At 48.5% G+C, this 12,080-nt stretch overlaps 1 non-coding gene across 1 annotated transcript; it reads left to right on the top strand.

Moving 5' to 3' along the window:
• Positions 1–5,515: 5,515 nt before the first annotated feature.
• TRNAA-CGC (transfer RNA alanine (anticodon CGC)) lies at positions 5,516–5,588 on the top strand. The gene has a single exon. It is a non-coding gene; the product is annotated as a tRNA-Ala (tRNA).
• The last annotated feature ends 6,492 nt before the right edge of the window (positions 5,589–12,080 follow it).

The following is a 12,080-nucleotide window of genomic DNA, read 5'->3' as shown; positions in this document are numbered from 1 at the left end:
TAATGTTGTCCCAGAGGTCTCTGAGACTGTCCTCAGTTCTTTTCATTCTTTTTTCTTTATTCTGCTCTGCAGTAGTTATTTCCACCATTTTATCTTCCAGGTCACTTATCCGTTCTTCTGCCTCAGTTATTCTGCTATTGATCCCATCTAGAGTATTTTTAATTTCATTTATTGTGCTTTTCATTGTTGCTTGGTTCCTCTTTAGTTCTTCTACGTCCTTGTTAAATGTTTCTTGCATTTTGTCTATTCTATTTCCAAGACTTTGGATCATCCTTACTATCATTATTCTGAATTCTTTTTCAGGTAGACTACCTATTTCCTCTTCATTTGTTAGGTCTGGTGTGTTTTGACCCTGCTCCTTCATCTGCTGTGTGTTTTTCTGTCTTCTCATTTTGCTTATCTTACTGTGTTTGGGGTCTCCTTTTCACAGGCTGCAGGTTCGTAGTTCCCGTTGTTTTTGGTATCTGTCCCCAGTGGCTAAGGTTGGTTCAGTGGGTTGTGTAGGTTTCCTGGTGGAGGGAACTAGTGCCTGTGTTCTGGTGGATGAGGCTGGATGTTGTCTTTCTGGTGGGTTCGTCCACGTCTGGTGGTGTGTTTTGGGGTGTCTGTGGCCTTATTATGATTTTAGGCAGCCTCTCTGTTAATGGATGGGGCTGTGTTCCTCTCTTGCTAGTTGTTTGGCATAGAGTGTCCAGCACTGTAGCTTGCTGGTCGTTGAGTGAAGCTGGGTCTTGATGTTGAGATGGAGATCTCTGAGAGATTTTCGCCGTTTGGTATTACGTGGAGCTGGGAGGTCTCTTGTGGACCAGCGTCCTGAAGTTGGCTCTCCCACCTCAGAGGCACAGCCCTGATGCCTGGCTGGAGCACCAAGAGCCTTTCATCCACACGGCTCAGAATAAAAGGGAGAAAAAATGGAAAGAAAGAAAAAAAGAGGATAAAATAAAATAAAATAAAGCAATTATAATAAAAAATAAGAAAAAAAATTATTAAGAGTAAATTTATTAAGAAAAAAATTTTTTTTTAATTTTTTAAAAATAGATTTATTAATTTTTTTATACTAAAAATAAGAAAAAAATTATTTAGAAAAAATTTATTAAGAAAAAAATTTTTTAATTTTTTAAAATAAAAAATATGAAAAAACTTATTAAAAAATTTTTAAAATTTTTTAAAAATAGAAAATAAGGAAAAAATTATTAAGAAAACATTTATTAGGGAAAAAAAAATTTTTTAAGCCAAAAAAAAAAAAAAACGGACGGACCTAACCCTAGGACTAACGGTGAGAGCAAAGCTATACAGACAAAAATCTCACCCAGAAGCATACACATATACACTCACAAAAAAAGGAAAAGGGGAAAAGTTAATATATCCTGCTCCCAAAGTCCACCTCCTAAATTTGGGATGATTCGTTGTCTATTCAGGTATTCAACAGCTGCAGGCACATCAAGTTGTTTGTGGAGCTTTAATCCGCTGCTTCTGAGGCTGCTGGGAGAGATTTCCCTTTCTCTTCTTTGTTCGTACAGCTCCCGGGGTTCAGCTTTGGATTTGGACCCGCCTCTGCATGTAGGTCGCCTGAGGGCGTCTGTTCCCCGCCCAGACAGAACGGGGTTAAAGGAGCAGCTGATTCGGGGGCTCTGGCTCAGTCAGGCCGGGGGGAGGGAGCGGTACGGAGGAGGCGGGGCGAGCCTGCGGCGGCAGAGGCATCGTGACGTTGCAGCAGCCTGAGGCGCGCCCGTGCGTGCGTTGTCCCGGGGAAGTTGTCCCTGGATCCCGGGACCCTGGCGGTGGTGGGCTGCACAGGCTCCCGGGAGGGGCGGTGTGGAGAGTGACCTGTGCTCGCACACAGGCTTCTTGGTGGCGGCAGCAGCAGCCTTAGTGTCTCATGCCCGTCTCTGGGGTCCGCGCTAATAGCCGCGGCTCGCGCCTGTCTCTGGAGTTCGTTTAAGTGGCGCTCTGAATCCCCTCTCCTTGCACGCCGTGAAACAAAGAGGCAAGAAAAAGTCTCTTGCCTCTTCGGCAGCTGCAGACTTTTTCTCGGGCACCCTCCCGGCTAGTTGTGGTGCGCTAGCCCCTTCAGGCTGTGTTCACGCCGCCAACCCCAGTCCTCTCCCTGCGATCCGACCGAAGCCCGCGCCTCAGCTCCCAGCCCCCGCCCGCCCCGGCGGGTGAGCAGACAAGCCTCTCGGGCTGGTGAGTGCTGCTCGGCGCCGAGCCTCTGTGCGGGAATCTCTCCGTTTTTCCCTCTGCGTCCCTGTTGCTGTGGGATCCGCGCTGATAGCCGCGGCTCGCGCCCGTCTCTGGAGCTCGTTTAGGCGGCGCTCTGAATCCCCTCTCCTTGCGCGCCGCGAAACAAAGAGGCAAGAAAAATTCTCTTGCCTCTTTGGCAGCTGCAGTCTTTTTCCCGGACTCCCTCCCGGCCAGCACCGAAGCCCGAGCCACAGCTCCCAGCCCCCGCCCGCCCCGGCGGCTGAGCAGACAAGCCTCTCGGGCTGGTGAGTGCTGGTCGGCACCGCTCCTCTGTGCGGGAATCTCCGCTTTGCCCTCCGCACCAATGTGGCTGCGCTCTCCTCCGTGGCTCCGAAGCTTCCCCCCTCTGCTAGCCGCAGTCTCTGCCCACGAAGGGGCTCCTAGTGTGTGGAAACCTTTCCTCCTTCACAGCTTCCTCCCACTGGTGCAGGTCCCGTCCCTATTCTTTTGTCTCTGTTATTTCTTTTTTCTTTTGCCCTACCCAAGTACGTGGGGATTTTCTTGCCTTTTGGGAGGTCTGACGTCTTCTGCCAGCGTTCAGTGGGTGTTCTGTAGGAGCAGTTCCACGTGTAGATGTATTTCTCATGTATCTGTGGGGAGGAAGGTGATCTCCGCGTCTTACTCTTCCGCCATCTTGCCCCTCCCCCCCTTTTTTTTTGAGGAGAGAAATGTTTATTAAATATGACTGATTCCCCCTTCCCCATCTCCAGTGGGAGAATAGTAAAACTTGATCAAATCTTTATCCTTGGTTTTCCTTGTCCTTCCTGCCAGGATTAAAAGCCATGAGTTTCTTGTCACACACCTTTCTGTACCTTCCATGGTTGAGTCTTGGGGAGCCAGGAACAGCTGGTGAGGAGGGATGAAAATGTCACTGTGTGGCCCAATGCCCTCGTGGGTTCATCCTTCGAAGCCTGACACAGCTGGTGTCGAATCGGCCTCGCCTCCCTTCCTCCTCTTCTTCTGGGGCCCCTGGCTGCTCCAGTTCCCTCTCTCCTCCAATCCAGTGGAGCCACCCATCCCAGCAGCCTTCTTCCCAACCTTCATATTACAGTTACAGGCGAAGTAGGCAGCAAGAGCAATGAGTGTGGGTGGGAAGGTCACAGCCTTGCCCTGTTTCAAATGCCCTGCCCTACCCACTGGGCCCAGGCCTAGCGAACAGCCTGGATTAAACTCTCCCCGCACCTGGGATGCTCCTGTCTCACCTGCAAAGGGTTTTCATCAACCACGGGAGCAATGTGTACTCTGAAATCCACATACAACCACCCTCTATGCTCCTGGGAACAACATGCCTCCAGCCTGGGTGACCCGTGGAGCCAACCCTGAAGTCCCCGGTGGTGGCGCCCCTAGTGGTGGTGGATGGCACCCCCCAAGGCAGCCTGAATCCAGATTCTTCAAAGGACCCTCCCCGACCAGTAAGTGCCAGACCCTTTACAGTCAGCTATGAGCATCCCTGGGGCCAGAATGGGACCCTTCCAGCTGTAGGAGCCGCCAGGACCTGCAGACCCAGCCCTTTGAGGGCAGCACGTGGCAGGGACCCAACAAACACACCACCGCCTCACCGACACCCCGTTATGACATTGCTGACTGTGGTGCGGGAGTCCCGAAGGGTGTGGTACGCCCAGCAGGCGCCCAGCCACCAGAGCGTGATGGCCAGGCCCATCTCCACCGAGATGGCCGAGAGCTGGCGTCCCGGCACTGGGGGGTGGAGGGCATCGCTCCCGCCGCGTAATCCAAGATGCCCTTTCCCAAGGCTAGCTGCTGGGCCCCCTCCGCCTGGCCCAAGCCCTGGCTCAGCACGTGGTCACAGGAGGCCGAGGAGTGGGCCTAGGCCTAGAGGTGGCGCCCTCGGGCCAGTGGGGTGAGGGGGAACCCCAGGGCCCTCGTTTCACAGGGGCGGCCAGGGCTGGGCCCGCAGGGGGGTTAAGGGCGTTGCCGCCCCCCCGAAACTGGGCTCACCTTCCCCACCTCCCCCTCCTCTGCTTCATTGTCCCAGCACAGCAGTTGCTGGCGGACCCATCTGCAGAGGCCTGGGCGAACCTGGGCGAACCTGAGCGTCCTATGTTTTCTTGAAGAAATTTTATCATTTTGCACTTCACAGTTAGGTCTGTGATCCATTTTGAGTTAATTTTTTGTGTGAGGTCTGTGTCTAGGTTCATTTGTTCTTTTGCATGTGGGCATCCGGTGGTTCTAGAACCTTTGCTGAAGAGACTATCTTTTCTCCATTGAATGCCTTTGCTCTGTTGTCAAAGATCAGCTGACTGTATTTGTGTGGGGTCTGTTTCTGGGCTTTCTGTTCTGTTCCGTGGGTCTACGCGTCTGTTTCTGTTCTGTTCCGTGGGTCTGCTCATCTGTTCTTTCACCAAGGACATATTGTCTCATAGTAAGTCTTGAAATCTCTACTTTGTTATTCTTTAGTATTGTGGCTCATGGGCTTGGGATTGGTTAATTTGCATGTGGAAAGCACACTCCCAGTTTATTATCTCTAGGATGTGGCTAGCCCTGGGAGGTGGGTAGTCTCTTCAATGTCAACAAGGCTTCAAGATGTCAGAGCATTAGAATTACAGAAAATAAATAGGTATGATTAATATAATTGGCCCTGTGATGCTTTGACATCATTTTAAGGAACCCTTGTGGGGAGATGATAGAGGAAGTTTTTAGAGAGTAGGGCGTAATTTCTATAGTGAGAATAGGAAGGGAGGACACAAGTAGCAAGTATTAGGAGTCCTTCTAGGCTGGTCCATACCGAAGGTTCTCATTTATATGGCATTACCCAAGAAAACAGATCTGAAATTTCCAGGGTCTCTAACAATATCTCTGTGGAATCATAGAGTGTGTTAAAAATATCGGTATAAGAGATACGTATGATTTGTTGCTGTTGTCTGTTTTTCTACAATATTATCTTGGTGTGTTTTGGGGGGCAGTTGCTGGGGGCATGAGGTGACCGTCGGGTAAAGTCTATGTGAGGATGAGTGGTGTTGTGTGTAACCAAGGGGAAGGGGCAGTCATCGTGGTCCTGCTGGGAAGCTGGAGGGTGTAGTAGGGGAAGGCACTGGGGAGTGGGTGTTCTCATGTAGAGGTGATGGCAAAGCTGTCGAAGTCCCCATGGGTAGCCTGCAAAAGGTGTGTGTGTCCCTTTAGAGTTGAAGGCAAACTGGCAGAAAGGCTGTTGATATAGACACTGAACAGAGCATATCAGCCAAATCTGTAAGAGCAAAATGAATACTGGTGTTGTTTGGGTGGAGGGAGTGATTTTAGTAATATTGGAGGGACTTCCCTGATGGTCCAGTGGCTAAGACTCTGCGCTCGCAATGCAGGGGGCCCAGGTTCGATCCCTGGTCAGGGAACTAGATCCAGCATGCATGCTGCAATGACGTTCCCACGTGCTGCAACTACGACCCGGCACAGCCAAATAAATAAATAAATAAATAAATATTCTTAAAAAAATTGGATATTGGGTCAGGGGCCTTAATGCATGAACCACAGCTTTACTGTTGTGAATCCACCAGGAGGAACCCTTTCTTTTTCCCAAGTTTCAGGATAGGCAAAGTTGGGTCGTTAAATGGAAGCAGTGGGGATAATCACCCTTTGTTAATTAGGCTTTATATAAAAGTTTTACTCCCTGAAGGCCCTGTTTTAACTTACGTTGGGTCATATTAACTATTTTAACTGGGGGTTTGTGGGGTCCCATTTTATCAAGCCAATTTGTAGATGCCAAAGACTTTAATTTTATTATTCATAGTGTTAGAGCATCTTTGGTCAATATGAGATATTTTAGGGCAAAAAGTACTATGACTGTGGGAAATTTAGGCAAGGCTACCATTAAAATGAAGTATATCTATTTCCCCTCTATTTTATATTCAGTTTCTTCCCTAAGATTATAGGGGCCACAGTGTTCAAATTTGGTGGGATCCCCAGGTATGACAATCATTTGAGCCCCAGTATTGATTAAGCCCCATGAAGTTTTGTCAGTGGGTGATGTCAGCAAATACTAAAGCTAATTTAGAACCTATGTTATAGAAGCACAAAAGCCAACTGGTGCTTTTTAATTTTTTGTTACATAAATTCTGTGGTATTTTTGTTATGTATAGTTATGTATTGGTATATATATAATTTATTGTATATATTGTTAGTGTCTAAATTTTGGATCTCCAGTTGGGTCAAACTATGGACCTTTAATTTATGTATATATGTAAAATTTATTTATTATATATTTTATAAATATATTTAAAATATTAAAAAATACATACTATATGTAAAATTTATTTGTTATATATTTTATAAATATATTTATATATTTATAAAATATGTAATTTATTTATTCACCTTTTGCTTTCTCCCCCTGTATCTAGGGTTTTCTTTTTTCTTCCTTTTTTTCTCTTTTCCCCCACCCCTGCTTTTTTTCTTTTTCTTTCTTTTTTTCTTTTTCTTTCTCTTTTCTGTTTGAGGCTTTTAGCTGCTTGATTCTGTGGTTTTTAGTTTCTGTCTTGGGCCGATAAGCAAAAAAGGAGCAGGGACAAGGGGCCCAGTTGTCAGCCTCTAGGTAGCAGCCACTACCTGGGATGCTTCTTTTGCCTCCCCCCCGCCCCAGCTCTCCACCAGTGTGGTCCCTCCTATTCCTCTGGGTCAGGGGGAAAATGGGGCTGCACCAAGGCAAACAACACAACAACGATGGCCCTTCCCCCAGGACCTGCGGGGTGCCACGGTCCCTGGGGTGGGTGCCCTGGCAGTGTGCTTCTGAAGAGCACGACTCTGCCCCATGGGCCGGGCTGAAAGGCAGGGCACCTTTCACGGCAGCTCAGTTTGTCCACACGTATCAGGGCTGCCCGGTCAGGCCCGGCCACAGCACTTAGAGGGAAGTCACATCTCCTTCCCTTCGGAGGGGCCTTTGTAAACTTAGCTGGTCAACCAAGAGAAAGGGGGACCCTGGGAACGTCCTCCCAGAATCTAGGCAAGTAATGGCTCAGACCAGAACTCAGGGAATTGTGGCCACGTCCGGCCGGTCCCCAACGGCAGTGGCACCAAGCACAAGTGTTGCCAGCAGGTGGCGCCACCCTCCCAGGCTCCCACTGCCACCTGGTGGGACCAGTTAGTATGCCAAGAGCATATTCTTTTAATCTGAGGCCAAACCACCCTGCTTGCTGCACCAATTGTTTTAAAATGTAGATTTTATTATTATTCAGGTGTGGTGAGGCCAAGAGATTAGGAGGCCACTGCCCTTGACAAGACAGTTTGTCCTGCATGGTTCCCAAGAGCAGAGGTAGTGCCACCAGGGCCACACAGGGAAGCAGCAGGGTCAGTCAGGAGCAGAGGGTGTGAGGGGGAAGCAGGGCAGGAGCCTTTATTGTGGTTTCCACGAAGGATGAGGCAGGGTCAGCAGGCTTAGCATTGGTTAGTTTGAATAATTTTATTCAAGTTGTCTGTCGAGTTGTCTGGTACCTGGCCCTGGGGTGATTTGGGCAGGGGAATACTGGCCCTGAGTACAGAGCAGGTAGGTCAGGTGGTGGGCTGGAGATAGGTGAGTTTGCTTATGGAAGGCACGCTCCCCGGCCAAGCATTTACATCTCTAGGAACTGGCCAGCCCTGGAGGGCAGTCTCTTCAGGGTCAGCAATGCCCCAAGGTGTCAAAGTATTAGAAATACAGTAAATTAAAAAAGCTCAGATAATACACCACGTTGGTGTAGGTTTTGGTGCCACGGTTTGATTGTGGCACACCTTCCAGAAGGTGGATTTGCCATGAGACGTCTGTCCATTCTCCCATGGTGGGAGGTTGGTGTTGTCTCCAGGACTGGGCTCCTACCAGTAAAGCTGCTATGAACATCCCTGCACATGTCTTTGGTGAATGTCTATTTTCATTTCTTTGCAAGATGCACCCTGCTGTGAAAGTCCTGCATCATGAGGTGGACAGATGTGGAGCTTCAGCAGATTTTGCTGCAGAGTTTTCCAAACTGGCTGAACCAAGTTTTCATCTTGACGACACACTTTTCAGTCTGAAGACTCATGTCTTTCCTTTGTTCTGGGGAAATCCTCAGTTATTACTTGTTTGATGTGACTCATTCATTCTTTTTCAAAAAAATTATTTATTTATTTATTTTAGGCTGTGCTGGGTCTTCGTTGCTGTGCGTGGGCTTTCTCTAGTTGCATTGAGCAGGGGCTACTCTTTGTTGCAGCGCATGGGCTTCTCATTGCGGTGGCTTCTCTTGTTGCGGAGCACGGGCTCTAGGTGCGCAGGCTTCAGTAGTTGTGGCTTGCGGGCTCTAGAGCCGCGATAGTGAGAGGCCCACGCACCGCGATGAAGAGTGGCCCCCGCTTGCCACAACTAGAGAAAGCCCTCGCACAGAAACGAAGACCCAACACAGCCATAAATAAATAAATAAAGCATGACAAATTAAGCAATGTGAATACCATCAAGCTTTCATCATTTAAAAAAATTTTGTTAAATTAATTAATTAAAAAAATAATTAATTAATTTGGTTGCACCGGGTCTTAGTTGCAGCAGGCAGGCTCCTTAGTTGCAGCACATGGGCTCCTTAGTTGCGGCATGCGAACTCTTAGTTGTGGCATGCATGTGGGATCTAGTTCCCTGACCAGGGATCGAATCCGGGCCCCCTGCATTGGGAGCATGTAGTCTTAACCACTGTGCCACTGGGGAAGTCCCCACTCTTTTTTTTTAAATAAATTTATTCATTTTATTTATTTATTTTTGGCTGCGTTGGGTCTTCGTTGCTGTGCGCAGGCTTTCTCTAGTTGTGGCGAGCGGGGGCTACTCTCCCTTGCGTGGGCTTCTCATTGCCGTGGCCTCTCCCGTTGTGGAGCACGGGCTCCAGGCGTGCAGGCTTCAGTAGTTGTGGCACGCGGGCTCAGTAGTTGTGGCACACGGGCTCAGCTGCTCCACGGCATGTGGGATCTTCCCAGACCAGGGCTCGAACCCATGTCTCCTGCATTGGCAGGCGGATTCTCAACCACTGCGCCACCAGGGAAGTCCCCCATTCATTCTTTCATTTAGCAAATTGTTATTAAGGTCATCTCCTGTGCCAGGAACTCTTCTAGGCATTAGGGATGCAAGGGGTGAACCCAAGGGAACAAGACACTGGGGAGGAGGGAGCAGACAATAAGCAAATAAGTAAGTACATGATGTAACAATTTATTTAAGGTTGGCAGAATCATACGTGCATATAATTAAATTATAATTTCAGTGGGAGATGGCTTCTTTGAAGAAAACAAGGCAGGGGAGGGGTAAATGTCGCCTCTCCTTCATTCTCTCTCCTAGAAATCTCATTAAAAAGATGTTGGGGGGGCTTCCCTGGTGGCGCAGTGGTTGAGAATCTGCCTGCCAATGCAGGGGACACCGGTTCGAGCCCTGGTCTGGGAAGATCCCACATGCCGCGGAGCAACTAAGCCCGTGAGCCACAATTACTGAGCCTGCACGTCTGGAGCCTGTGCTCCGCAACAAGAGAGGCCGCGATAGTGAGAGGCCCGCGTACCGCGATGAAGAGCGGCCCCCACTTGCCGCAACTAGAGAAAGCCCTCGCACAGAAACGAAGACCCAACACAGCCATAAATAAATAAATAAAATAAAAAAATACCGTAAAAAAAAAAAAAAAAGATGTTGGGGTTCTGTTCCTGTCCTCCAGTTCTCATTTCTTTTTTTAAAAAAATTAATTAATTAATTTATTTATTTTGGCTGCGTTGGGTCTTCGTTGCTGCGCGTGGGCTTTCTCTAGTTGCGGTGAGCGGGGGCTACTCTTTGTTGCAGTGCACGGGCTTCTCATCGCGGTGGCTTCTCTTGTTGTGGAGCACGGGCTCTAGGCGTGCGGGCTTCAGGAGTTGTGGCATGCGGGCTCAGTAGTTGTGGCTCGCGGGCTCTAGAGCGTAGGCTCAGTAGTTGTGGTGCACGGGCTTAGTTGCTCCGTGGCATGTGGGATCTTCCCGGACCAGGGCTCGAACCCGTGTCCTCTGCATTGGCAGGCGGATTCTTAACCACTGCGCCACCAGGGAAGTCCCTCTCATTTCAATAGAGGTTTTTATTTTCCTCCTGTGGCTGCCCCATGTGGCAGGTGGGATCTTAGTCTCCCAACCAGGGATTGAACCTGTGCCCCCTGCGGTGGAAGTGAGGATTCTTAACCACTGGACCGCCAGGGAAGTCCTGAGGGTTTTTTGTTTTTGTTTTTTAAAGAAGCAATACATACCTGCCCATCTCTGGTGTGTTTATTTATTTTAATAGGTTGGAATAGCCCTTTATGTCTCCTGGGAGACATTACTCTCATTCCTCAATCCAGTTCTGTTTTCTCCAGTGGCTCTGTTTTCCCAGGTGTGAAGTTCCTCCCATTCTTGGGGTGGTTGCCCTTTTTCGTGGAGTGATTTCTCTCCGATGTTGGCTGGCTCTGGGTCACGGGCTGTTAGACTCAGCTGGCTTTGGGGAGGGCTGGGAGGTGCTGTGTGGAATGCATTCTGGCCTGTTTTCTGCAAACACGGGGCAGGAGAGGACTTTCTGCTGGGGCAGCAAACACTATAGTTAAGACTTCTGGGAGTAGGTGCTTCCTGCTCCTCACAGGCAGCTGAAGACACCAGAGCACCCTGACCAATAGCCTCCGATCAGGGTCCCTCCTGGGGGTCAGTGAACCCTGCCTACTGGGGCTGGTACCCAGCTTAGGGGAAGTGGGGGAGTGGACGGTGTGCAGGAGTCATGGAAGAGTGGCTGGCCTTGTTGGGTTCCTCGGTTTCCATCCACAAAAGTCCCTGTTTTCCAATACTGTTAGGGATTTAACAACAACTACTACATATATATATATATACACACACACATATGTATCTATGTATCTATGTATGTATGTATCTATATATATGTACGTTTTATACACTTCATTTTAATTTTATTTTTAATTTTATTTTTTGGCTACACCCTGTGACATGCGGGATCTTAGTTCCCCGACCAGGGATCGAACCTGTGCCCCCTGCAGTGGAAGCGCGGAGTCTTAACCATTGGACTGCCAGGGAAGTCCATACACTTCACTTTTATTTTTTTATTTTTTTTGATTTTTAAGAAATATTTATTTATTTATTTATTTATGGCTGTGTTGGGTCTTTGCTGCTGCACGCGGGCTTTCTCTAGTTGCGGCGAGCGGGGGCTACTCTTCGTTGCAGTGTGCGGGCTTCTCATTACGGTGGCTTCTCTTGTTGTGGAACACAGGCTCTAGGCGCACGGGCTTCAGTAGTTGTGGCATGTGGGCTCAGTAGCTGTGGCTTGCGGGCTCTAGAGCGCAGGTTCAGTAGTTGTGGTGCACCAGCTTAGTTGCTCCGCGGCATGTGGGATCTTCCCGGACCAGGGATCGAACCCGTGTCCCCTGCATTGGCAGGCGGATTCCTAACCACTGCGTCACCAGAGAAGCCCCGCTTCATTTTTAAAATGAACTTTAACATCTGATTTAGATTTACAGAAAAACTGTGAAGATAGTATTGATGGTTCCATAGCTTCCACACCTAATTTTCTTTATTTTACTATCTTAAAATATAGGGATACATTATAATCTAATATACAAGGAATTAACCAAATATTAATACATTATAATTAACTAAAGCCCGTCCTTTATTCAGATTCCCTTAGTTTTTACCTAATGCCCATTTTCTGGTCCAGGATCCCACCCAGGACACCACATTACAAATGAATATGCAGTTTCTTTCATTTCTAGGACCAGGGACCTGGTGGGTAGGCTAGCCTATGTGCTCTGAGTGGGTTCATCATCTTGAAGCCGAGATGCTGTGGTCCAAGCCAACCTCAGGGAATTGGGGATTACTTGGCCATGGCAGCTGATTGGAAGTCATGAACTTTTATTCCACTC

The sequence above is a fragment of the Eubalaena glacialis genome, chromosome 2 (assembly GCF_028564815.1).
Source record: "Eubalaena glacialis isolate mEubGla1 chromosome 2, mEubGla1.1.hap2.+ XY, whole genome shotgun sequence".
In the NCBI taxonomy this organism is placed as follows: Eukaryota; Metazoa; Chordata; class Mammalia; order Artiodactyla; family Balaenidae; genus Eubalaena; species Eubalaena glacialis.
The sequence above is the reverse complement of the archived record's forward strand: the minus strand, read 5'-3'. Positions and strand labels throughout refer to the sequence as shown.